General features: G+C 42.1%; 1 protein-coding gene across 2 annotated transcripts in view; it reads left to right on the top strand.

Moving 5' to 3' along the window:
• The first annotated feature begins 3,312 nt into the window (after positions 1-3,312).
• Positions 3,313-26,367, top strand: part of atxn1a (ataxin 1a) — an 84,499-nt gene continuing 61,444 nt past the window's right edge. For both annotated transcript variants that reach the window (XR_011104955.1, XM_068728454.1), the window contains exons 1-2: positions 3,313-3,424; positions 25,718-25,912. The gene's annotated coding sequence lies outside the window, so the exon portion shown is untranslated. The remainder of the gene's footprint in view (positions 3,425-25,717; positions 25,913-26,367) is intronic.

The raw sequence follows: 26,367 nt of genomic DNA, 5'->3' as shown, positions 1-26,367 counted from the left end.
CTTCTGCTAAGAAAGTCTTTATTGGATTTAACATAGAATTTGAAGTGCTGACATGTCGATGCATCGGCCTACTCTTTCTCCTGCTTAGATTTTCACACCGGCTGAACAGGTAAATGGTAAACTTTCACATACAAATAAAGAAAATGCTATCTGAGTGCATGAAAAGCTGAGGTGCTCAATAGCTGAATGCACCATGATAAGTGGCAAGCACTTCAGACGCTGTGCCACTTCGTTGCTCTGCAGAGATGTCCATGGCCATTAAAATCTTTGAAAATCCCTTAAAAGCTGTGTCCAAAGGCGAGTGATTTTTAATTATTTATCTTCCTCAGTGTGTGTTTTAAGTGTTATTTATTCATATCCCAGGTGAGGTGTCAAATCCCTTGTTTGTGCATACACACAGAGACATCCACTTAACTGACATGCCTCATATTTGGATAGCTGCCCCCCTTTCCCCAAAAATAGAGCTTTTTAATCGCTGAGGGTTAAAAACTGCAATGCCATTTAAAAATATGAGTCATTTAATCACACCAGATAGCCATACAGGTATGCAGGTTTAAACAGCCAGTCTTCAATTTCTCAGGGCTCTTGCCATACATGCCACACCTGGTGCACTTTATCGTCCCTGAGTGTGTTCACACCTCAAACAAAGAACACAGAATCATCTCTAGGGAGTAACCCAACACTGGAAGAATCTGCTCCTCCTTTGGGAGCAATTCTTTTTAATTCCTCAAGCACGCCATGGCCCTACACCACACTACACCACACTACATACACAATCACAACTATGTATTCTCATCTCTGAATGGTGCAAGTCATTTGAATGAAGGATTTGGAAGACAGGAAACGACCCCACTGACTTTGCCTAAACTGTGCATGTCTGTTGGTCCTTTGCAACTGCTTTAAAAAAAAGTAATTCATCAACCCACTGTAAGAGTGAGGAGGTGTATTCCTGTGTGTACATGCAGAGACGAAAGTAAGAGAGAGAGAGAGAGAGAGAGAGAGAGAGAGAGAGAGAGAGAGAGAGAGAGAGAGAGAGAGAGTAAAGACGGAACGAGTACATGCTTGTGTGTTTGCAATTGAGTATATACATGCACTTCTGTGAGCTAGCAAGACCCTAAGCAACCCCATGATTAAATCATCAATCAGGATGACTTGGTGATTCATTCAGAAACATGTTGTCAGCTCACTGTTTCATCTTGAGGTCTGAAATGACACATATTTCGTGTGTGGCAACTCATACTGTATACAGTGTGAACGAGACACCGCAGGAAGCACTACAGGGACTTTAAGTATCAAACAGCATGTATACAGCTTGCATAATACATGTTTGTGAACTGAAACTCTTTGTTCCGGTCTCCATTCAAATATCAAGGTATTTTCACCACCAGACGGTGTCTCTTAATTTCTATGCATCCAGGCCATGAATGTAATGCTAGCATCCTGGCACACAGGGCGGCCTACCTCTCCGTCTCTTTGTTTGGCATCCATGTGACAGGGGCACAATAGAGCGCTGGACAATAGGCCACTTATTGAGTGACTGGCAGGGAGTGGGATACATCCCAGATCGTCTGTCACTCTGCAGCATCGTGCACCCTTCTATGCCACGGGTCAGTGTCAGGTTGCACTCTCCTGTGACCGGGAGGTGAAGGAGCTTGTTGCCATATTGGAAATCTGGGAGAAGTCACAGAGGTCAAGTTGATTTAAAAAAAAAAAGAAAAAAAGATTTCAATGCTTTTCAGCAGCAGTGTCTTAGCCAATTTTGTGGTTGATTTTGATTCATAGAGTAATAGCACGTCATGTCTGTTAAACCTCCCAGTTCTTTTTAACTGTCAAATGTGTGACTGAGCCACGGAGAGCCAAATGAATTTAGAATTCATAGAATTCACTTTAGCTTAAAGTGAATTAGCAATAACTGAATCCAGTCATGAGTAAGCGTCTTTCATCACATGTTTTTTATAATTACTACACGATTGTGTGTATGTTTCTGGTTGTGTGTGTGTGTGTGTGTGTGTGTGTGTGTGTGTGTGTGTGTATATGTGTATATGTGCTATCAGCAGTTGAGATGTTCCACCTTGTCACTGTCAGCTGACTCTCAGTCATCGCTCTCAGCTGAGCTGATTCTCCCAGAGATCTCCAGCTCTCTGCGTCAAATGCTTGCCTTGACCTCCTGGCCTGTTGACAGCAGCTCTCTGTGACATAAAATGTAAAGATGGTTTGCTATCCCCAGCATCAAACATAGGACGGAGCTCATGGCATCAACAATAGCCACCAGTGTTTCAAAAATTACATTGTCAAATACAAATTGAATACTCACCATATTCAGTTTGTCAATTGAGTTATTGAGCTCTGTTTTTCATGGAAAAAAAATTCTTTGAACTTTGATTTTTGTTTTCCATACCTGATATTGTATATAATAGATGCTCATAATAGTATAGTTGGTTAAGGTTACTTATCTACACGCTATTGTTGTTACTATTTCATTTTTACGCACAGGATCAATAAAGTTTATTCTGTCTTATGCTGTGGTGGAAGAGATATTACAATCTATACTAATAATACTAGAATATAAAAATACTGTAAAAGTGCATTTTACAGCTCACTTCAGCGTAATGAAAACTACAAAAGTATTTTCAGGAAAAAGCTACTTACGGTATCAAAAGTATTGAATGTGCAGCAGAATGACCCCTGTCAGTGTTATATTATTATGTATTACATCATTAGATTATCATTAGTAACGCATCAACATGCAGCATTTTAGTGTTGTAACAGGTAGGGGTGGAGCTAATTCTTCTAATTGATATATTGTTGGGTAGATTAATTTATAACAATACATTCACATTCTATAAACTGATCATATGTTTTAGTTTGTTAAGAAAGCTCTATATCATGCTGGATGTTTAAAATAAAATAAAAAATAAATAAAAAACACTCACACACCTCGTGAATTTGCAACAACGAATACAGCAGCCATATGCTATCAAAAATATCCAAACACACTTGAACTAAAAATGGCATATGCAAGCCTGTGCATTCTCACGCACTAGTAGCTTCTGACAGAGAATGTGTAATTCAGTCTCTGTTTGCTCTGCTCCGAGCCGTGTCATGTTCTTGCATGAGTAGGTTACAAACTGCTCTATTTTTTTGAACTTCTCTCTCTCTCTCTCTCTCTCTCTCTCTCTCTCTCTCTCTCTCTCTCACACACACTCCTTCCCTCTCTCTCTCTCTCACACTCCTTCCCTCTCTCTCTCTCTCTCTCTCTCTCTCTCTCTCTCTCTCTCTGAAGGTGGGGGCAGAGAGCTGATAGCTGGGCGCTGCAAACATCATCAGGAGGGGAGACGCTTCCCACCGTCAGCGCCGGAGCAGAGCAGGGGAGCCCTGGCAACAAGGAGAGAGACACAAACTCAGCAGCCCGTTTCACCCTACAGTAAGTCGTACAAAACTGTTCATTCAGTACTCCTTTCAAAGCGGCCACTTTTCTCTCTCTTTTTTGGAAGCTGTGAAGAGAAAATGGCTGGAAGAACTGGGCAGGGTGGCGTTGACGCTCTGGTTTACGCCAAAAGCCTCGGGAAAATGTTTACTTCGCCCTCTGACCTATTTTGTTAAGTGACCAAACAGTGCGGGTGCGTGCGGGGTTTGGGTGTATGCACTTGTCATCTCGGAAGGTGAACGCAAAGTAGTGTAAGTGGGGCGAAAGAGAGCGGGGGTTTGACTGGATTCTGACCGAGCGCGGAGCGCGTCCGCCGGGGCGAGCTGGTGTCGGGCAGCCGCTGTACTTTCAGTAACTGCGCCACTCGACCTCGGCTCAAACATTTGCTCTTTCCAGACTATTTCTTAGCGCTTAACATTGACATTCACCGCTAAACACCGCTGCTTTAAGCCACAAATGTCTTCTTTTGAACTCTTTTCCTACTGACACGCACTGTCAAAGGCAAGCAATGCGTTTTTTTATCTACGTTTCACCATCGCGGAAGTGTTTTTCTCTTCGCGAAAAGAGGCGAAGAACAACTAACCACAGTCCACATTAGTCCTGTGTTTGCGAGAATGTGGTCGCATTTATTTTGCACGTTTGTTAAATATTGTTGCGTATATAATATGGTGGCTACTACGGAGTGTTTTACATTGTCAGCTGGTTGTAAAGGACATAGGGTTTGTGATTGCTGGACTACGCGTGATGTCATTCATCCTAGCTTGGACCATTATATAACGGGACTGTAGGGAAGCCTGTGATAGCAGGCTATTTTTACTCTGTTTACACCTCGGAGTTGCACTCAGGGTAGGCTATGCTTCCCAACTGGTAGCCTATGCTTTCACTCACAGTATGAATTTGATATGGCAGCCGAATGAGACCAAGCAGATGGACGAATGAACTGATGATAATGAAAAGCTGCATTCACATTTTTAAGCGTTCCCCAGTATCTGATGATGTCTGTGTAATTATTTGCTATTTGAACAAAACAAAAAAAGTCGCCAAGTTTTACTTTATTGTCTCTTCTAATGTTTTAACATTATTATGAAATGCAATTGATTGAGATTGCATTGCCACTTTGCATATTGAATTGCCAGTTGCAAAATTTATGTTCAAGTTGCATGACCAATTGCACATTGAAGTGCCAATTGCAAAAAAACTTCCATTGTCTATATTGAGTTGCCTTTCCCTGAGCAGTAAATGAACCCTATGGTGCTACTGTACTATGCAAATATCTCATCAAAAGCTGTACTCACAGTTACCGTATGGCAGTATATGATATATTTGAATGTATAGAAATGATAGACTATATGCAATATATTAAGATTTCGGTATAACAAACAATCCACACGTAAAAGTGTCTATATAAAACCAAAATGTTTACGTTTTAAGAAATGTTTCAAACAAAATTGATAAATTCACTGTCAGCTGCTTGATCTTTATAATCACAATCACATTGTTTTTGTAAAAAACAACAACAAACAAACAAAGTAATGAATCTCAAAACTTTCCACAGACCCTTTTGGGGTCCCCGATCCCCACTTTACGAATCACTGCATCAGACTGCTGCATTAAAAAGTTTGTTACTGCCTGTATGCACTGTACACCCCACAACACATGTCATCTTGCCAAAATGATGCCTTAAAAATACCTAGTGCCCGTGTGCAGCATCTGCATTGATCAGTAGTTATTATATTGGTTTATTAAGTCCGTTTTTCAGTTTTGAGACGTTGGCTCATCCGCTTTTTTGTTTTAGAGGCAGCAGCTTGGAGAAGGGACAGAGGTAGTAACTAAGTGGTTAGATGGAAATGTATAGCTGAGCATCAACGCTCTAACAGGATGTCTGATGATAGTGAGGAGATGGATGATAAAATGAAGGGGACCCAGCATTAATCCCTGTGGAACACCATGATGAGGTGGTCTTTGAGATCTTGGTTCTTAATGAGACTTAAACATAATGAGGTTTTAATAGTCGTATTTGCTTTTATTTCCCAAATGTTTATATTATCTGTATCTGCAAAATATTCACGATCTATCTCATTTGTTTTACCTGCAATGTCTGTTCAATACCTTCCACTTCTAGCAACTTACACATGATTAAACTTCTTTAATTGAGAACTGCTTATTAATCAACCAAATGTGTACATAATTGGTCATGCCAATAGGACAAAATTGTTTTAGGATGACAAATGAGACGCCATTGGATTTGCAGTGTACAAGCTTAAACCGGTGCGATTTAATGCAAACTGGCTGAACTGTCATTTGTCATTATGACACCTTCTGGAAAATTGAAAAGTAACTAGATCAGCAACCTGGGCCAACGGAGTCACAACACTACACCACACTTGTACTGCACAAGTAATAAGCAAAATAACGACGTGATAACATAAATTATGTTTGTTTATAAACGGACAGAACCAGCAGTGTCTGAGAGGCCGTATGCAATTTATCCAACTGCCTTGCCACTGCCTAGAAAGTTCATGTGTTTTTTGGTGTGCCGGGACAAGGGTTTCCGCCATTGATTGCAAGCCTGGTGGCCCGGTGGTGTGCGTAACGTTAGCAAGGATTTGAGAGATAGAGAGTGAACGAGCGTTTGTGTGATTGTGAGTATGAAGGTAGCATTTACATTACAACTGTGAATGGAGCAATGCAGCTTGTGTACAATTTAGGCTATTTGTCTCCTCAAGACCCTTGCCAAGTGTCTTGCTTGCCACCTGCTGATTAAAACAAAGGGCGTTAGCCCCAAAGCTAGCGACAACTTTGGCTCAGGCTCACTTAAGGCGGGCTAACCTTTAAGGTGGACCAACTACAGTTTTGGTGGAGCGGCTACTTGGTCAAGTGCGACACCTAATGGGAAAATTGGGTATGCCGGTCCGGTCGGTGTTTGGTTTAATATCAATCTGGTTTGAAAATCTTTACACCGGCCCAACCTCGTTACGCCATGTTAAAATCAGTATTTAGGCAGAGAGTGGGGATGGTGTGTGGGCCATAGTCGGCTGCACTGTGAATTTGAATAGGGCAGTTCAGTTTTGGTGCTGTGACAGTTAATGCCTTGCAGATGTGGGCGGAGCTGAGTGGAAAGGAAATTCAGGGAATGGATGGAACAGAAGTTCAACTTCAACAACAGTTCTTTTAGGATTTGGATTGACAACTAACACCTTGAAGTCTTAAGGGTGGTGAGTACATGACCACAGGAGAGATGTTAATGCAAAAGGTGGAGGGTGAAGATAGACATGCTTTCATTGTACAAGGTAGGTAAACAGAGGGTCTAGTAGGTCTGTAAGAGAAGCAAGTGCAACATTTTTCAGGTTGGCTTTCAGAAACCAAACTATAGTGCTCTATGTACGGTCATGCCACTGAATCAGATGTGCTGTTCCACCCACCCACCTACCACACACACGCACGCACCTACACACACACACACACACACACACACACACACACACACACACACACACACACACACACACACACACACACACACACATGCATGCACTTCACCACTGCCACCGTAGCCTTTGATTCCAGCCGCCACTCACTTTCAAATGGTAATGAGAGGCAATTAGAAGCCAATGTGTCCTAATCACAAGCCATTTAACTGAGCTTGGCTCATTTGTCCGAGCCGTATGTGCACACAAACCCGCACACTCGAAGACGCATGAAACCACACATCTGCTAGATTATGCTCAAGTTTTTTCTATGTATCTGGAATTTGGGAAAAGAGGAAAGTTGTGTGTGTGTGTGTGTGTGTGTGTGTGTGTGTGTGTGTGTGTGTGTGTGTGTGTGTGTGGTTTGGGAGACAGAGAGATTTCCAGGTAACGATTTGGTGGAGATTTCACTGCTGAATTAATAAGTGACAGAAATGGCTCTGTGCGCCATCCTGCTAATGAGTGAATGACGTAGGCCGGGCAAATGGATCAACCGATGGCTGTGACAGGTGTTTATGTTGGTCTGTAGATAAATTAGGTAGAATACCGGTACTCTCAACATTTGCAGGAACAAACCCTGCTCCGCTCTGAAGTGTGCAAAAGCTTCCAGTGGTGTCGGGGCAGTCCGATCCTACAGATTAGTATGTACATCATGCTCCATCACATGATGATCTGTTGAACTACACCACTTCATTAAGAAGCTATCAGCTCTTATGTGCCACTACAAGCCTGACTAAACTCTCATGTACAAATAGTGCAAATGTGCTGCCGCGAGCCAAAACAAACATAGACACTCTTTTATAATAAAGTAATCATGCATAGAAGCATATTCAGTTGTTACAACTCGTAACGTAACACTGAAAGGAGACAAAGCACACAGACAAATTGCACAAAAATTATAGGTCTAAAGAAAATGTGTTCCAGCAAGCCATAACGTTCAGCAGATTGTTCAGATAGTGTTCTCCTGTTTCCTTCCTCCCTTCTCTCCTTCACATTGCTGGTCCATGCATTTTCACACACTTAAACTTTATGTTTGATGCAAGATAATGAAAATGATGTCGACCCCTATTTTTGCTGCATTCACACAAGACTGGATCCCTGATTGTCTCCTTTTACTCAAGCTGCTACATGAGCATGAAAACAACAGGAATGTAGGTAGTATGGGACATAAGTGGTACAAAAAAAAGACTGTGTGACAGAAATGATTTTGAAATAGTAAAGAGGGGTTGGTGTGTGGAGGGGGGGTGGGCAGATCAAGAGATTGAGCTGTCTGGTTGAACCATGCCGTGCGCTTAGACCTTTTCAGTTTTTCCTTTCATCCTCCCCTATTCATGAGTACACATGCATGCACACAAGAGAAAGGACACCCTCACACACACAGAATACTGCTTTTAAAGGGGATCAATGAGAGTTTTTGTGTATTTTGTGTGAAAGAACATTCCACCGAGTGTGATCGTGTGTCCCCTTTTTAGTGCTTAGTGCACGATCTTGTGTTTCTTAGACCGCTGCCTGTACAGGACAGCAATAGCAGCTCAGTTGAGATGCCACATTATAGGCACTTGAATCTGCAATTAATCTGAGTGAAAACATGTCATTGGTAAGGGTGAACCCATGTCAAATGTAACGGTCAATGAGACCACATTTTTATGGTCTTGTGATTCATTAAACTTCACTAATGCACTTGTTGAAGGCACATTGCTCATTTTTTAAATGTATAATTCAATAAAAACATTCATTATAACATTCAAAGGCGATCACTTACATTACTTGCGGATCTATACTGTGTGTGTGTGTGTGTGTGAACATTAGAGTGAATGTATAAATTTGCAGTCTTAGTGACCTTGTGTTGGCTTTGGCTCTGTAATGGTCCAGCTGACATGATATACAGTTCTCTATATGCCAAGAAGGTTGCTGTAAAAGGCTAAACTGGACTGAACTCCAAAGTGTATAGTGACTAAAAGATGACAGAGTGCCCTTGTGGGCAAGAAACAAGCTTAAAGGCTGTATGAATTCACAAATCAATTTGAATCTGATACCCCTTTTTAACAAAAACAGCGCTTGTGTGGTTGTTTTCTTTTAACGTGAAAACCCGTTGAAAAAAACCGATAGTTTCTTTTCCCATCGTCAGTAGACGAGTTCCTTACAATTTTCTTTTCTGGTGCATCACGTTCGCCACGGATGCGCCGGAAAACAAGGTTAGTAAACAGTAAAATATGTTACGGTGGTTACATCTTTTTTTTATATCTGTAACTTATTCCGTCTTTCAAACTCTCAAACCAGAGTTGATGATTATTGTGTTAGTGAAAACACTAATAACAACGTTTTTTTTATCGCTGTTGAGGTTGAATGAAGTGTGTTTTGGCGAGTTAAAGCGAGGTAAAACAACTGTTGTCTTTGAGGAGTGCATATTAGTTGTATATTTTGTACGATAACAATTATAGTTATCAATAGTTATGACAATAATTGTCAAAATCCCTGTTGATTTTATTCATTATATATTCACTTCAACGTGCGTAACATCAGTTCTTATCCACTTGGGAGTCATGTTTCCACCACTGGAGCCGATAAATACCAGAGTCATTCATCCTGAGAATGAATGCAGATTGTAACCTTCCCCACTGAAGACAAAAGCCAGATGCTAGTGGGTGTCGGTGGGTTTTCTGTCCAGTGGAAAAAAGGCTTAAGCAACTCATCAAATCAGTTAAAAAAAATCCTCAGAGCTGGTTCACACACTGTCTCTAGAAAATAATTTCTGTGCCTGAACTATACATGAAATGTGATAGATGTAAGTCATCATGCAATAGTTACTTCAGTACGCTGCTCCTGTGATCTCTCTTGCCTTGTTTCATATTTGATTACATTCCAAGCAATGCCTGGCTGAGAGGAAAGGGCTTCAAGCATTGGCCTTTTGAGGGCCAAGTTAAATGATGGAGAACCTAACTGATAACAGCTGTTTAATGGCATTATGTGGCGCATAATAGAGCGATGGCTATGAGCTCCTTCAACTGTGGCTCACTCAATGACAAACACACTCTTTCAGTCTCCTCTCCTCTTCTCCTCTCTTCTCCTCTGCTAGCCTAGTCTCCTCTGCCTCATCCTTATCAGAGGCAGTGGAGGATTACAGCAGGGAGTTGACACTGACTGGCAGTCAGACAGCTCCTGCAGACTCGTCTTCTTCCCCATAGAGCTCCGGGGCCCGGGACAAGGATAAGCTGACAACCTGGGACACAGCCAGATAGATAGTGATGAAGGAGACAGATGAAGGAAGAATGCTAGGAATTGGGGTAGTATATGTATATTGGAGCACAAATGTGAGGATTTCCATTGCCCTGAACATTAGCATTACATTCACAGGAATTATCTGTGAATGTAACGCTAAGGTGTACTGGTGCTTCTACTTCAAATGTTGGAACTGAAGCCCCCCCCCCGACCCTCAGCCACACGATGGGTGTGTGTGTGTGTGTGTGTGTGTGTGTGTGTGTGTGTGTGTGTGTGTGTGTGTGTCAACAATGACTCAAGTGTGTGTGTGTGTGTGTGTGTGTGTGTGTGTGTGTGTGTGTGTGTGTGTGTGTGTGTGTGTGTGTGTATCAACAATGACTCGAGTGTGAGCCAGGAGGATATGCATTGAGAGAGAGGAATTCAATAACAGGAAAATAGCCAGTGATAGAAACAATCCCTTGAATAACGAAACCCACCCTTCACCGATGTTGCTCTTGGCACAAGCTTTGCTTTCCATTACTACCGTTGACTTCTTAGGATGCTGATGTGGAGACGCAGCACATGGCAGCACAGGGGGGAGGGTCAGCACAGTGCATGATGGCTCCTGATGTGGCATGTGAAGTCCCGAAATCCAGTCCAGTTGTTATCACCGTCGACCCCTCTTTCTGACAACGCTTCAGGTTTAGGATTTAGACTCGAGTCGCCATATGGTCAGGATCATCATGCATGGAATGGCAGGTTGAGACAAGCCTGTGCAACTAAACCACAGGCAGTTTTTAAAACAGTGTCTGTAAAGGCCAAAGCTATTTCCTCTCCGACAAAGCTGTGGTGTGGTTTCAGTAGAGCAAGTTGCTGGATGCGGACTGGATTGCTGGCTTTCTCTGTCCGTCTGTCTGGCTGGTATTGTGGCTTGGCCAGTTCATCTTTTTTACTGGCTGGATGGCCGTGGATCAGCCTCATCTGTCTGCCTGACTGACTGGCTATTATTTCTGGCCCTTCCTTTCGCTATGCAGTAAGCTCATGACATTAGGACGGGAACATTTGCCCGTGACAGTCTGGGAGGTGTGCTAAAACACTGCTGACAGAGATACGACCTAGTGGGCCGGGATGTTCCCTGCCTGCCCCTGAGCCCATCATCAATTACAGCATTAAGGCCTCTTTAGAGAGCGAGTGTCTCTCTTTTTTTTTTATAATATTATACTTTCACATAGTTTTTCCAGTTGCCCGCTACGGCTGCTTGATGAGCACAGAAGTGTCCCTTTGAATGTAACAGGATTGTGTACTTTGCTGGCTAAGGAGAGGCAACTTAATTGCAGCAATAAGTTACACAGACATGTTCCAAAGCACAGTGCAAGACAAAGATGACAGTACATAACTAATGGGATTCATTTCTGTCTGGTGTTGTGCATGGTACTGCAGAGATAAAATAACAATAATTCAATATCATCATGCTCTTACACTTTTAAAAGTAAATTACAGGGCTTATTTTGAAGAAATGCCACCATTAATGCACCTAATATTACTGTAATAGTTAATCAAATCATCTTCACTCTCTTACTTTGGGTCCAGTTACAACTCTTGTTTGTTAGATTTGACTCATTGCTTACGGATGGACCAAACTGCTTTAACTATACTATACTATAACTATATAACGTGTATATGTGTTTGCATGTAACCACGATTGTATTGTGCATTCACTTAGATATTTTCGTGTGTGTGCATGTTTTTCTGTCTGCTGCAGCTCAGGCTTGTGCCAGAGAGAGAGAGTGAGTGTGTCGCAGGGGTCAGGTGATAAGCTACGACTCAGATAAATGAGGTTAATTTGAGGTTTCACTGGCCAGGTCTGCGTCTCTGACACCGTCATCTACTATCAAATGCCACAGTGGGGGAGTTAACTTGGCTGCAAAATGACTCCCGTGTCATTCTTGGCCCTGCATGTGTACATTGTGCCAAGTAATGCATAAGGAGCCACATTTGCGCACACTGATTTTCACAAAATTGTGACGTAAAAACCCTTGTGCAGGTACTGCACAGCAGACGGGCGAGAACAAGACACACTCACACATTATACAGACATTCAAAGCAGATATTTGCATGGACACACAGCACATAAACAACACACACACACACACCCACACACACACACACTTGGTGCAGCTGTGTGTACGCTAGTGTACACACACCCACTGCTGGGGCTTACCCAGGGAAAATACCTGTGGTAGGAGAAGAAAGTTGACCTAATGGGAAATTACTAGGCATCCTCATCAGACCAAAAATAACTCTTATTATACATGCCATAACCTAAATGGTTCTTACGGGAACTTTCAAACTTCCCAGATGTCAGATTGTAATAAGACATAGTTATAGTATCAGGTTATTTGAGATCATCATCTTCATAGAACAAATAAGTATCTTTTAAAACCCACATCTCACCTCAGGGGTAAATGGAGGTCTAATTTGTAAACCCATGCAGAAAGGAAATGTATGACTAGTAATTTTAAAAACACGTTTTGCAATAAACATGTATACTGTGTGCAGCATTTCTGCAGTTTGATGGTCTGATAGTCTCCTACAGTAAAAAAAAAGCTACTGTCGATGTGGATGTTTCTCCCTGTAAGTATGCCTTCATCCAAACCTTCATAGTAGGTAGATCCCTTTTTAAAAGTATCTAAATATTTCTTCTTCATCTTGAGGTTTTAATTCAAATGTGAACCTCTAAATTGAAGGTCTAATGTTTCATAATAGTGATTAAGGGCCTTACAGATAACTTGACTGGATTTAACTTTTATTGTCAGTTGTTTATTTTCGGTCTTTCCCCGCTTCCTTTTACATTTATTTTTATTTTTCATTTCTGTCTGATGGCGTGCCCCATAAATGTCACAGCAGTGCAACAAAAAAAGTGAGTTTGCCACATTTACTACATTGTTTGATCATTAACGTGTTCTGAAAGTGTACAATAATTCACTTGAAAACATCCTACACTGAGACAGATTTAGAATAGGCTGCTATTACGCCTGCCTGTCAGATGTGTAGTGTTAACCACAAACCTAAAAAAATTGAATACAAAACAACTCCCCGCCTCCTATCAAACCTTTCACCACCAATTAGCATCAAAACCAAACAGCAGACAATCTTTCTGAGAGAAAAGATGCTTTTCGCCCCCTTCTTCTTTCACCCCAGTGCTTTGTTTTTTTGAGGCGAGCGAGCGCCCAGTCAGCTCGGTTTAATGCTACATAACGTGCCATTAGCTCAGCTAGCGACTTGCCCCCACGCTACCTCTCGCGCGGCTGCCTGAGATGGATAGCTGAGTGCTTTTGCAACCTGACAGGACACGCTACCTAACTGTAGACTGCTGCTGAAAGGGTGGTGTAGGTGGTGGTGGGGGTTGAGAGTACAGAAGCAGTGTAACCCTTTTAGGAGGCACTTCATGGATAGCATTTACACTTAAAGCAGGAGAACTGGTGTTTTGGGAGAGAATGTGTGTGTGTGGGGACATTATGAGTAAGGGCATGCAAAATTCATGTTGTTTCGAGACGTCAAACTTGAACAAAATACATCTGTCAAAACTGCCAAAGCTAATTTATCACACACAGACTTACTGTACATGAATTTCAGAATATTTTTGGAATCTTACTTTAGTGAGCTCATGAACAAACGACAACCTTCAGATACCGAACTGATGACCCTAACAGCTGATTCTGTGATTGTACAGTAACTGTATCTGCTGACTCCTCTCTTGAATGAGCGTGTTTGAAAGTGACTGTATTACTGTAAATGTGGTGTTTTCTGCCAGAGACACAGCAATAGTAACGGTTGGTGGACTAGATTAGAGACACGTTCTGAATTCACAATTATAAATAAGTGTTTTCATGTGCATGGTTCTCAAAATGCATACAGTATACCTTCCAACGACTTCAATTTAACTCAGCGCGATAAAACTTGCTAAAGCCTGCCTCTGTTCTTGCACAAAATGCACAAACTCTTTGTAGAAGAGGGCAAGCCAGGTTTTCTGGGTCTCTGAAAGAAGCCCACTGGCAACATGGAAACACACACACACACACACACACACACACACACACACACACACACACACTGCTGGATTTCAGGTTTGGTCAGACTGACCTGAACTCCATGACCTTTTTTTCAAGAACTAGATTGACCCTAAACCATGTGAGGGCCACCATCTGCTAATACCCATTAACAGTGAACTGGTATGAACTGCTTATCATTCTGTGTCCAGAGAAGAGCCATGTTGTGAATGACAATGTGACTTTTAGAGCTAAAGCCTGATTATTTTGTCCACTATGTTAACTCCTCTTTTGTGTGCATGGCGCATGTCTTCTAGTGTGGATATAGCACTTTACACAGCGGGACATGACAGAATTGTTGATACATTAGTCACTGTGCAAGATCAACTTTTTGCAAAACCTTACAGCTAATGGAGGTTGTCGTCGTGCATGAACACAAGGCAGGTGTTTGTTTTGGAGGTTATCTGTACATTTGAGTTTTGAGGAAATTTGCTCAATAAGGTTGCAAAGTACGAGCCACTGTCTTGCAGCTTGATTATTAGTGCTGACTGCTGGTGTTTGTATTCGGTTGCCTGGGTAATGGCCATAAATTGATAGAGAGGGAACTACAGATGTCAGGATTACCAAAGAAAAAGGCTTGCAAAATACTGCTCTGAGTTGCCCTATTCATTGTTTGCTATGCATGCTTTGCTTTTAATGCATATTAAAATGTGTGTTTTAGTGTGACTATGTCTCTCTTCCTATCTGCTGACAACCAACAAGTCTAGGCTTTATCAACATGACCCACAGGTTATCTGTGTTTCATAAAAGCTTCTCTTGGAAGTGACCATTTTGCGTTGTGTTGCACCTAGAGCTGTCGCAATAACCGCAATATTGCAATTCCCTCACATCCACAAGTTCAAAGATTCACGTTGCAAAAGGGCCTCGTTCAATCCCCAAAAATCACAACATAGCAACTCAAGTCCCCCTCCTCCCACAAACAAGCTGTGGTCCGATTCTTAGAAACCTTGCACAAGGCTGCTAAGAAGCTGCTGGATTTGCAGGTTTTTCTATTTGAACTTTTTGCAAAAGTTTTTTTTATCTCCGTGTGTTTGCCAAGAGCAACACATGATTAGTGTCCACCAATAGTAATACTGCTCAGTCCTCTCTGGTCCAGCTTTGGAGAGGAGATTTAGAGGGGTTTATATTGTTGTTGTTTACGTGTAATCTTTTAAAACTGAGGCACAGTTTCATAATGCCTCGTAAAAGTACTAAGCTTGTGTCCTGTGCTCATTTATACTCTTTTTTTCCCGTCTGTAAGCCCCAAGAGACATAAAAAAAAGTTTTTGGCCAGATGTGGAACTGCAATTTTTCTTAGAGAATTACCCTTTTGTCACTTTTTCATCTCCAGTACAACTCATTTCTGTTGCTTTTAACTCAACAGCGTATGTAAAAGACATTAAACTGTGAGCCAGTTTTCTCACGGAGAAAAATAAAACATAAATCACAACTACAGTTATGATTTCTGATATAGTACATGCTGTTGGATGGATTTTGGCAAATGCCATTTTTAGTGCATTGCAGTAAATCTCAGGCACCTCTTCATGTAAGCCCATGTAACTGAATATAACAGAAGTAATGTCAGCCATGTCTCCCAGACCAAACTGCTGTGAGTCATGGACGGTCTCCTGTCTGATTCTCAACATTAGTGTGTGACTCAGTGGGAGCAGGACCTGGCTACAATATGTCTGTTGCCTCAGAGATTTGATCTACTTGACCGGATAATATGTTTGCAGTTCAGAGTACATCTGAATTCTGCGAGAGCTATTTTTGGAGCCTGCAAAGTTTGCAGATGTTGTTTTCTCTGGAAACGTTCATAGGTCACAAACTAAATGTCCAGATTAAAAAGAGAGCTAAAAAATGCCTGACTATGCTTTTTCCAGATAATATCTCAGTGAGCAGCATTTAGCTATTGTGCATCAAGACCACTCATTTGACTTTAATGAGGCCATTCAATTCCCCCGGGGTATTTTTTTAATCCTCTAAATTGATCCTTTTAATATGCACTCAGCTTTGTATAAGCTACTTTTGAAATATACAATATCACCAAGTTAAACCAGATTCTAACCAGCTAACCACTTGAAATTAAAAAGCCGACATCGCTTGCAATTCAAAAAGATTTGATGGATCCTTTTCACGTATTAAGTGCAACATGAAGGTTTCTTTGAGCCGTTTGAGGACCCCCCACTCAGTCCCACTTGAGGAATATAACATCTCGTTTTCTGGGGTGTTACAGACTGCTTTTATGAAATAATAATGTTGACCGTACTGTTAAGTGCAAAACACCAGGAAAACATGAACTCGGTGGGTAGGTAGGGAAGGGAGGGGGAGATATTTTAGAAATGTTGTCATCTCTTGTGGCCGGCACCAATAACGGGTCCTTTCCTCTCCCCTGCTGCTTCATTGGGGCAAATCACTCAATTATTGATCCAATGCTATGTGGCTCGTGGACGTGTGAGTGTAGCCGTGCACACCTACTGGACTAAGAGTGTGTGTGTGTGTGTGTGTGTGTGTGTGTGTGTGTGTGTGTGTGTGTGTGTGTGTGTGTGTGTGTGTGTGTGTGTGTGTGTGTGTGTGTGTGCGCGTGCGCGCACGTGTGTTCGAGGTGGGCTGAAAGGAACTGCAGTAATTTCACAGAGTGAGAACGATGCCTGCCCCACTTTCAGTCTTTTAATCATGTATAGACACTCCGGGGCACTCCTGTGTGTGTGTGTGTGTGTGTGTGTGTGTGTGTGTGTGTGTGTGTGTGTGTGTGTGTGTGTGTGTGTGCACGCTCATGTGTGCGTACTGTATCCGTATTAATCCGTGAGTGTGAGAGAGGCTTTTTTGTACAGTTTGTGTCAGAAGGGATTGCACTTAGAAGTCCCTGAACCGAGACTAGCTGTGTGTTTGTGCGTGTTTCTAATGCCTACGACAGAACCGGTCACCGCGGCACCACTGTCCTCATTTAAACTTTTGCAACATGGCTTAGTCGGCAGTGGTTCATTGGATTGAACTTTATTTGCCTGTTGAGCTGGTTCAGCAATTTGTTTTCTGAAATTTTTAATCCAAAGACAAGAGCTGAAATATGATATTTTTTATATGAATTGTGTGAATGTTAAAGATATGTAAACAGTCTCATAATTGTATACTATTTATCTAGAATTACTCGAAATAACCTGCTTCTCTTTTAGATTCTGAATTGTATACGTCGAATACATTTTCAATGTATTTAGTAGCAGCCATCAACGGCTAGCTCCAATCTCTACGTGACATTGTGTGTGTCTGTTTTGTGTGAGCGCACGTTTTATTTGTTGGACCCTCCAACAATGTAATCTCAGTATGACCTTGTTGCAGTTTGTAGCCCCATGATGCACATCCCTGTGGCTAACACCCGTCTTAACAAGCTGCCACAAGCAAACTGGGCCATTGTAGTGGAAAAAGAAAACAATACAATATATAGCTGTCCAGCAAGCTTCAGCATGCCTCTTCTCTTTGTGCGGTGCAGTATGTGGTGTATTTTGTGATACTATATATAGATAGGCAGAAAAGTACATTCGGTATTTTCATTTAAGAGTGACACCATGTCTCACCAGGTATTTAGTCCCGACACCCTTGAGCAATGGGTTCCTTCACTACAGCAGTGCTGAAAGAGGAGTTAAGGATACGGAGTAGCACAAAATGTTCAAACATGATATGTGGTTTGGCTCAGGGGGCGACATCGCTCTTACTATTTCTTCCATCGTGTCACATATAAACCAAGCATTTGTCGATTTGCTTCCTTGTGGACACTAATTAGGGGTAAAAAAAGAAAAGAAAAGAAAAACATTGCTGAACTTTCATCCACCCGATTTCAACTAAAACCGTCATTACAATTTGTTATCTTTCTACTACATTCTGCCCCGGGGTATTTTGCGCTTTCTTATCTCTTTTCTGTGTAACTGCAGAGGGAGGAGAGGTCACACTAGACGTGTCTGAGCCGGAGCCCCTGGAGCCCGGACAGCAGTGCTGTACATCAACAGCCTGACAAGTATCGACTGCGTCGCTCACTATGGAATGCTAACAGCCGGGGCTGGGTGTGGCCACGCTGTTAGCGGCTCTGACCCGGTGACCTTGGTTACATAACACGCTGTAAGTCTTTTGTCGGGAGTGACGGAGAACAGCGAGTCGTGATGGGACACGCGTCCGACGTGACACGACTGTGACGTAACCCGAAGTCACAAGAACCGACTGACCTGACTTGCCACATTACTCTGTTATATTTAAACAAGCGTGTTGCATTCATGCTTTGTCAAAGGCCACCAAGGGCGTAGTATGCTAACACACACACACACACACACACACACACACACACACACGCTCTAACATTCAAGGTTAAACAAAGATAACCAGACTTTATTTGGGTTAAGGGCAGTGCAGCATGTTGGATGTGAGCCATGACCTGACACACACATAGTGTGCGCACACACACACACACACACACACACACACACACACACACACACACACACACACACACACACACACACACACAGTACACATAGTACACACCTGTTAGTTTGGCGTCTGCTCAGTCCTCTTTCTTGTAGTCTTTCTGTCCCTTTGTCCTCTCTGTCTTGATCATCAGACCTTGTAGCAGGATCTCGAGGGACAGCTGGTGGGGCAGTGTGAGCACCTGCACTTTGTGTGTGTGTGTGTGTGTGTGTGTGTGTCTGTGAGTGTGCATCTATGTGTGTGTGGTTATGTACATCAGTGGGGTTGGGAGGAGGTAGCTGCAGAGTTCTGGCCAAGTGTCTGCTTCAGTGTGTGTGTGTGTGTGTGTGTGTGTGTGTGTGCGCGTATGTGTGTGTGTGTGTGTGTTTAGTGTGTGTGCATGTGAGCACCTGTGCTGCCAGCGGGAACCTGCCACAGCCGTGGTGCTTGATGACATATAGCCGGTGACTTCCTAAAGTCGTGCTGTGAACCCCATAATAACCATTATTTTCTTAAAGTCAACTCATATAGTGTCCAAAGAACGATAATCAAGTATTTAGTGCACTACAGATTGATAAAAAATATGTTGACAAAAACATGACTCAGGTTGTTTTTTTTCATTTCCTTTTAAGGTTAATTCTTCTTCTTCAACAACTTGAACTCTGTCAGCAAATAAAGTAATTGCAAAAACAGAAGCAAGCAATTTTAAAACAAGAAGAGATGCATTTTCCTCTTCAAAATTTGCCTTCAAAAAACAAAGCCTTCTTTTGTTTGTTTTGTGCTTAATTAATGGCAATTTTGAGATTAGCCCATTATCTCTGATCTAAAAAGAAAAGGACGTGGTATCACTTTGTTTTTATTGCAATTGCAGAGTATTTCTTTCCCTCACCAATGAACTATGAATTGACTTATATAAGCACTCAAGCCATCATGAAGAAAGTGCTCTCTTGCCACAATTAAAAGCATGATAGATTTGAAAAAAAAAATTTGAGTCGTCATTCAGACCACTCTGAGACTAAAAGTTTTGTTTGAAGGAGGTAAACGAAGCCTCGTACAAGCCGCTTCGATAGCAGCAGCAGCTTGTATCCTGCCGCTCTAATGTAGCGGTAGAGCAGCCGTAATCCGGGCGGCCATTATACCTGCCGTCACTCTCAGATTACTGCTGGAGAGCATAACAACTCTTTACTACGTATAGTTCCATGTTTTCCAGCTTGTGCTTGTGTGTGTACAGTATGCGAGTGAGACAGGGAGAAAGAGACTTGAGAAATGATCAAAAGCGGTAATTACTATGCATGCGTGGGCGGCATATGTCTTTTGAATGTTTGGAATAATATAAGTCGAAGAACGCAATTTGTGAGCATGCGGTCTGCGCATGTGTGCCACTTTGAAGATGTGATTGTGTGTGTGTGTGTGTGTGTGTGTGTGTGTGTGTGTGTGTGTGTGTGTGTGTGTGTGTGTGTGTGTGTGTGTGTGAGTTTGTGTGAGTGTGTGTGTGTGTGTGTGTGTGTGTGTGAGTGTGTTCCCTGCAGGCCCCGCTCACAGCATATTCCCCTTATCCTGATTCTCCGATCTTGGGGGGGATCAAAGTCGGGCTCCCCGCTACTCTCGCGTCTCCCGGCCCTCTGCGCTAATACTGCTCGACCGAGGAATGCTGAGTAATTCCCTCAGGTGACAGCTCTGATGTTCAGCGTTTGGTGCGCTCTGTCAACAGTCTCACTCACACGTGTTAACTCCTCACGCACGTGTGTGTGTGTGTGTGTGTGTGTGTGTGTGTGTGTGTGTGTGTGTGTGTGTGTGTGTGTTCAGAGGTAAATACTGTACATACATGCAGCCACGCAAAGGAGAAATGGAGGACTTCCTTTCTCTGTCGCTCACACACTTTTCTTGAGCAGCAGTGGGGCGTGTGTGTGTGTGTGTGTGTGTGTGTGTGTGTGTGTGTGTGTGTGAGCTCTGCTCTGTATTTCATTCTCCCTTGCTTACATCTCAGTCACGCATCACAGAGGTGTTTTCAGGTTGTGATGTGTTGCCCTGGAGAATACTAGTATTAGAGAGGAGGGTGAGGAAAGGCAAGAAAGAGAGTAGATGTATATATAACAAAAGGGGACAGAGCAGGAAAGGAAAGGAGGAAAGAATATGAGATTGTATGAGAGAAAAGAGGACTGGCTTTCTCTCGATGCTGCAGCATTTGTTATCAAGTTGACTTTGTAAATTGCTCTATGAAAGTAACATGATCACATCGTGGCATTAGACAGCTGTTGTTATTCCATAAAAAGTTTAATGACATCAGGAGATGCTTAATTAAAGTCCCCACCTGTGGAGACCCAACAGAGCGGAGTCAGAGAGGAAGCAAGTACTTGTAACACAAACCTCTGCAGTATTTATTCTCATCATTGTGTACATGCTGAAAAATAGGTGCTGGAGGATTTTTAATCTTCATGTATCTCTGTACATCAGTCTGCCTCATCTGAGTTGTGTTAGAGTGTCTATTTTAGCTGCACTGCTATCCACGCTATCCAGGCTGTGTATGTAAGCATACTGTATGAATGGTAGTGGAGATGTCTGTGTTCATCAGCAAGGGGGAAAGCGTGATCATCCGGTACACAAAAAGCACATTCGGGCAGCTTTTTAAAGAGGAGGCTGAACTTTGACCTGCAGTGATGGAGCTGAGGTGGTTAATTTCTCTCTCTGTGTCTCATTGTGTGTGTGTTTCAGTCCTCTTCTCTCTCTCTCTCTCCCCTCTCTCTCTCTCTCTCTCTCTCTCTCTCTCTCTCTCTCTCTCTCTCTCTCACACTGCTTTTCACCATTTCAATTTATTGAGCCTTAACCGCACAATAGCTCACAAACAACGACATGTGTCCGCAACAAAACTGGAGAAACTGATGAAATAATTAAAACAGGAAATAAATAAAGATGTTGAGAATAATCCCAATAGTTTGTATCAAAATATTCAGTCAGGTGTTGTAAAGTTAAGGCAAGTTAGTTGAGCAGTTTCCCACTTTTACACTTGATTTGCGATACGTTGTTCACAGACGCTTATTATGAATGTGGACCATGAGTCCATTTCTGGCTCATATGTGCACATTATCGAATGTATTATGGTTAGTTTGCTTGGTGCTTAATGGAAAGCCCTATAAATTAATCAGCGTTCAATACAAACTGTGTAATTCTCGTCCATGGCTTTTGTGTGTCGTATGTAGCTGTAGGCTGGTGCAGACAGAGTTGTGTTCAACTAACCATTGTTGGCCAGTTTGTTGCTGGTCTCGTTGTACGCAGCCAGTGAACCCAGAGCCTGCAGTGCAATCCAAGAACTTTGCAACGCTGCACTTTCCTCAGTCTTTGGAAGCCAAGACTTATGACGCATTTTAAACCAGAAAAACAAACAAACAGCTTGTTTGTTGCAGTGTATCTTTTGCAGATTAGCCGAGTAAAAGTCAGTTTCAGTGGAATTCCCTCCTGAGGACAGTTACCTTCTGGTCCATTCCTTTCACTCATGGGTTTATTCTTTTCATCTACTTATATAGATACAAATAAAGAACAGTGGCAGCATAACGAAGGACATGTTTATAGAGACAAACAAGCCCACAAGGAAGCAAACAAAACAAATAATGTGTGAAAACAGAAGCTGATGTGACATGAAATGTGACAGCGAGGTATAAGCAAAACTGTAACACTAAAGACTGTAGTGAAAAACATTGCATAATGAGCTCTAAATACCGAGAGAGTCGAGTTTCTTGTGTTCCTCTCTGTCTAGTAGCGGTGTGGATTAGCCAGACAAGCTAGGTCAGGGTGTAATCCTGCAAGAGATATTGCTCCGTTCCCCATTACACACACGCACACACACACACACACACACACACACCTCACCTATGGTTCTGTGGAAACAGCTGTGCTTGTCTCTGAGTGTGCGTGTGTAATGTGTGTAATGTGTGTAATGTGGGTGCGTGCATGTGTGTCCAACCCTGCCTGCAACAATGGGATAGCAGGCAGGGAACCAATAGAAAAGCAGACTGAAAGGGGCAGGGCATGGTTTGATAGGTGCACATGGAGATGTACAGACACACACACACACACACACACACACACACACACACACACACACACACAGGCTGCCACTATTATTGAGTGCATTGTAAGACAGACAGGGAACTGAATCCTGGGCTGCTGAGTAGGAGGAAACACTTGTGTGTGTGTGTGTGTGTGTGTGTGTGTGTGTGTGTGTGTGTGTGTGTGTGTGTGTGTGTGTGTGTGTGTGTGTGTGTTTTTACAAACCTGTGTGTGTGTGTGTGTGTGTGTGTGTGTGTGTGTGTGCACCAATTCGGACCACTCTTTTCCATGTAACAGATGAGGTGAATCCAGGTGAAAGCTCTGTCCCTGTATTGATTTCAACCCTGAAATCAAAAGATAGATATTCATTTATGGGAGGAGGCAGTTTAGTCGAGGATTTTGAAGGAATACCTCAAAACAACAATTAGTACATCAGTTACTCGCTGCGTGTTGAGTTGAATTCTAGATGAAAACTTGTTTTTCTCACGTGCCTCGACAGGCAAACGGAGATTCAGAAAACAGAGTAAATCCTTGATGAATTGAAATAAATGGAGGCTAGGTTTATCAACAGCAAAACTACATAAAATATCTGTTTGCAAACTCTCACACAACTCGTACAGCATAAGCCTTGTCTTGTTTATCCAGTCTAATGCTCACTTCTTGCATGCATTTTTGCCTAAATCTTACTATTTAAAACACTTCCAGCATGAGATGGAATTTCTTTAGCCCGCGGTGATTAATTGATATACAAATTGTGCGTGAAATATTCCTTTAACACATTCACTTAAATATATTGTTCAAAGAGGAATGCGAAGTAATGAGTTTATTGCTGGTTGTATGTATTTCCATGTTCAGTGTTCAGTGCATACTTGTGTCAATATTTCTGTTATAAAATAGTCTGAGTCGTGAGTATTCCAGCTCTCTACACATTATTTCACTTATGTTAGACTGATGAACAGATCACACTGTTACATAAGCTCCTCCCCTCTTCTATTCACACACAAAGTTCACACCCTGCATTTTAGTAAACGATGTTGCAAACTATAGTTTCACAGTGCTGTTAGATGGGCATCGCGCATGTTTGCTATGCTAATTAAGTTGGTAAATCTACACTAATAGTGCAGGCAGTCACTTGGCCAAAATGAAAAATTACAGAAAGCTGGCATTGAATGTCTAACTTAATGTAGAGCTACATCTACTCAAATTGTGTGTGTGTGTGTGTGTTGGTGTTGTTACTTTATGCAAGTGTTTCTATTGTGGGTTTGTAAGTGTGTGTACGTGACTCTTAATTCTGTGTGCGATTATTTAAATGTGTATGCAAGGTGTTAAACAGGTTTCACATGCTTGTGTGTGTGTGTGTGTGTGTGTGTGTGTGTGTGTGTGTTTATCAAATTTGTCTCAACTTCGTACAAACAAGAAAACTTGTGTTTGAGTATCGGTGTCTGTCCCCAGGGGCCTCGTTGTCACATGATCAACCGACCTGATTTTGTGTTGCTAAGGCGATGCCTTGTTTCAGGGTTCAACTCAATGCTCGGCTCCGCCCCCGTGACCTTGGGACATGTCTTTGTCGCTATGGTAACAGCCTCCAGGGTTACTGTAAATGAGACGAGTGTGTTGGTTGGGTGCACCAAGCATTTTTCTTTTTTTAAATCTGTGCTTGTGCATCAAATTAGACACTTTACTACATGTATTTACCCAGGGAACATTAACACCTTCACACCTTATGATACATGAAAATATAGTCTCCATTAGAGTAGTTCGGTGTTAATTGTATGAAGCTGTAAACAGAAGTTTGGGTGTGATCCTCTCACTATTGTTGCAGACATTACAGGACACAAAATACATTGTATGTGTTTATTATAGTCAGTTTCTAATGAAGCTGCTTTTACTTGGTGTGTATTTAGTCGCATATTTTCACTTCATTGTCGGTGCTATAAAGGGATAAACACAAACCATTTGAAGCTAAAACAAAAGTTAGATAACATTTTAACAACAACTCTGTCAGGCTATGACCCAAACAACTAGAAAACCAACAAAACACACATTTTGTTTCCAGAGAAATACTGGTTTTATCACCAGCTTTCCATTTCATCATAATAGCTCTCAGTTAACTGGAGGCATTTGGTGAAAGTGAAACATTGTCCTCACCAGACAGCGAGCCAAGTTCGTGAAAGAGACATAATTGCCTCCAAATAACTATGTTTTGATTTTTTTTTTTAAAAGGATGCATTCCTAAAACCATTGTCTCATGTGGGTAAACAAAGCATGGTTGCCATGATGATGGAGCATCAGTGTATAAATAGCATGGGTGTTTGTTCTGAATACTCCTGAGAGAGAGAGAGAGAGAGAGAGAGAGCCAGTGTACAGAACCACAAGCTCAGGCCTTTACACATGCTTTGTGATCTTATCAAGGAGCAGCGACTACTAGCATGGACATTATGTTTTGAACGCTGGTCTCTTGTCCATTTAGTCTGCTCTGGGACACTCTGTCAAGTAAGACTGTGATGGCAATCAATATGCATCAAAGGTCAACAGGTTGCCTCTATTAATATTTACACACTATCATTGAAGAGGAGTGTGTTGTTATAGCAGCAAAACACGCAAAGCAACAACGCAAATACCACACGCATTCATGTAGCTTTAATGTTTCTGATGTATTTTATAGGATATCTTATGTTCTTTTTTATCTTTTCATAAAAGTTGGGTCTTAAAGATTATTAAACTGCCTTGCTGACTTTTGAGAACTAGAAACAAGAAATTCTGGATGCTTAAGTGAGCGAGTTGAAGGTAGTACCTCACATAATAGTCACCGAGAGTTTACTTTTCTCCGTAAGCTGCTGTTCTGCACAACTGAAAGCAAATAATTTTGTGAAAAATAACACTTGGCTGAAGGTTAAGCTGATGATTGTAATTGCATAGCAGGGGATTTGCTTATTATGCAGTGATAATTGAGCTAGCACAAGCAATAATCACAGCAGGAAACATAATAGAATAGAGCTAGGAACACTTTAAAAAGACATTCTCTCCGTCTCTTCCTGTAGGGAATGGTGACAGCACCTGCAGACAGACAGACAGTGGACCGACGGCGTGGACAGACGGCACACGCACCCGCAACGCTTCCCTCCCATTGGTGGAGAGATCCAGACTTCGCACCAGGAACTGCAGCTCCTGTCGCTTGTCAGCTCTCAGCTGAGCAGCAGGCTCCGCCTACTCCGCCCAAGTAGCTCTGCTCTCAGGTAGGATGTAAAGTCTTATCCATTGTAATGTGTTTGGTTCGGTTCGAACAAACTACGGTGCGTTTGGACGCTTGGTTAGGTTTGTGTTTCGGCTTGTGTGAAAGCTGTGGGTCAAACTCTGCTTTCCCATCACGAACAAACTGCACCAAAGTGGAGCAAAACCAATGAGTTCTATGTCGGCAGGTTTGTTTTTTTAGCTTTAATTCAAAGCTAAACTACTATTAAATCCATCTATTAATTGTGAACGGCCTGCATAAGAGTTGTCTATATTTGTGCAAGATCATTTGGTCACCATGATAACACATATCCACATGATTGCTGGGAATTTTCCCTGATCAATCAAAAAGTCAATAGGAGTACAAATGTTGTTTGTTGATTGATCGTATTTCAGCAGTTCTTGGTTAAGAAGCCAGTGAAACGCAGTGACCGAAGAGTAATATTTCAATCATAACATT

The sequence above is a fragment of the Cebidichthys violaceus genome, unplaced genomic scaffold (assembly GCF_023349555.1).
Source record: "Cebidichthys violaceus isolate CVI_PGR_0920_01 unplaced genomic scaffold, fCebVio1.0.p SCAF_42, whole genome shotgun sequence".
In the NCBI taxonomy this organism is placed as follows: Eukaryota; Metazoa; Chordata; class Actinopteri; order Perciformes; family Stichaeidae; genus Cebidichthys; species Cebidichthys violaceus.
This window is presented reverse-complemented; position numbering and strand designations above follow the sequence as displayed.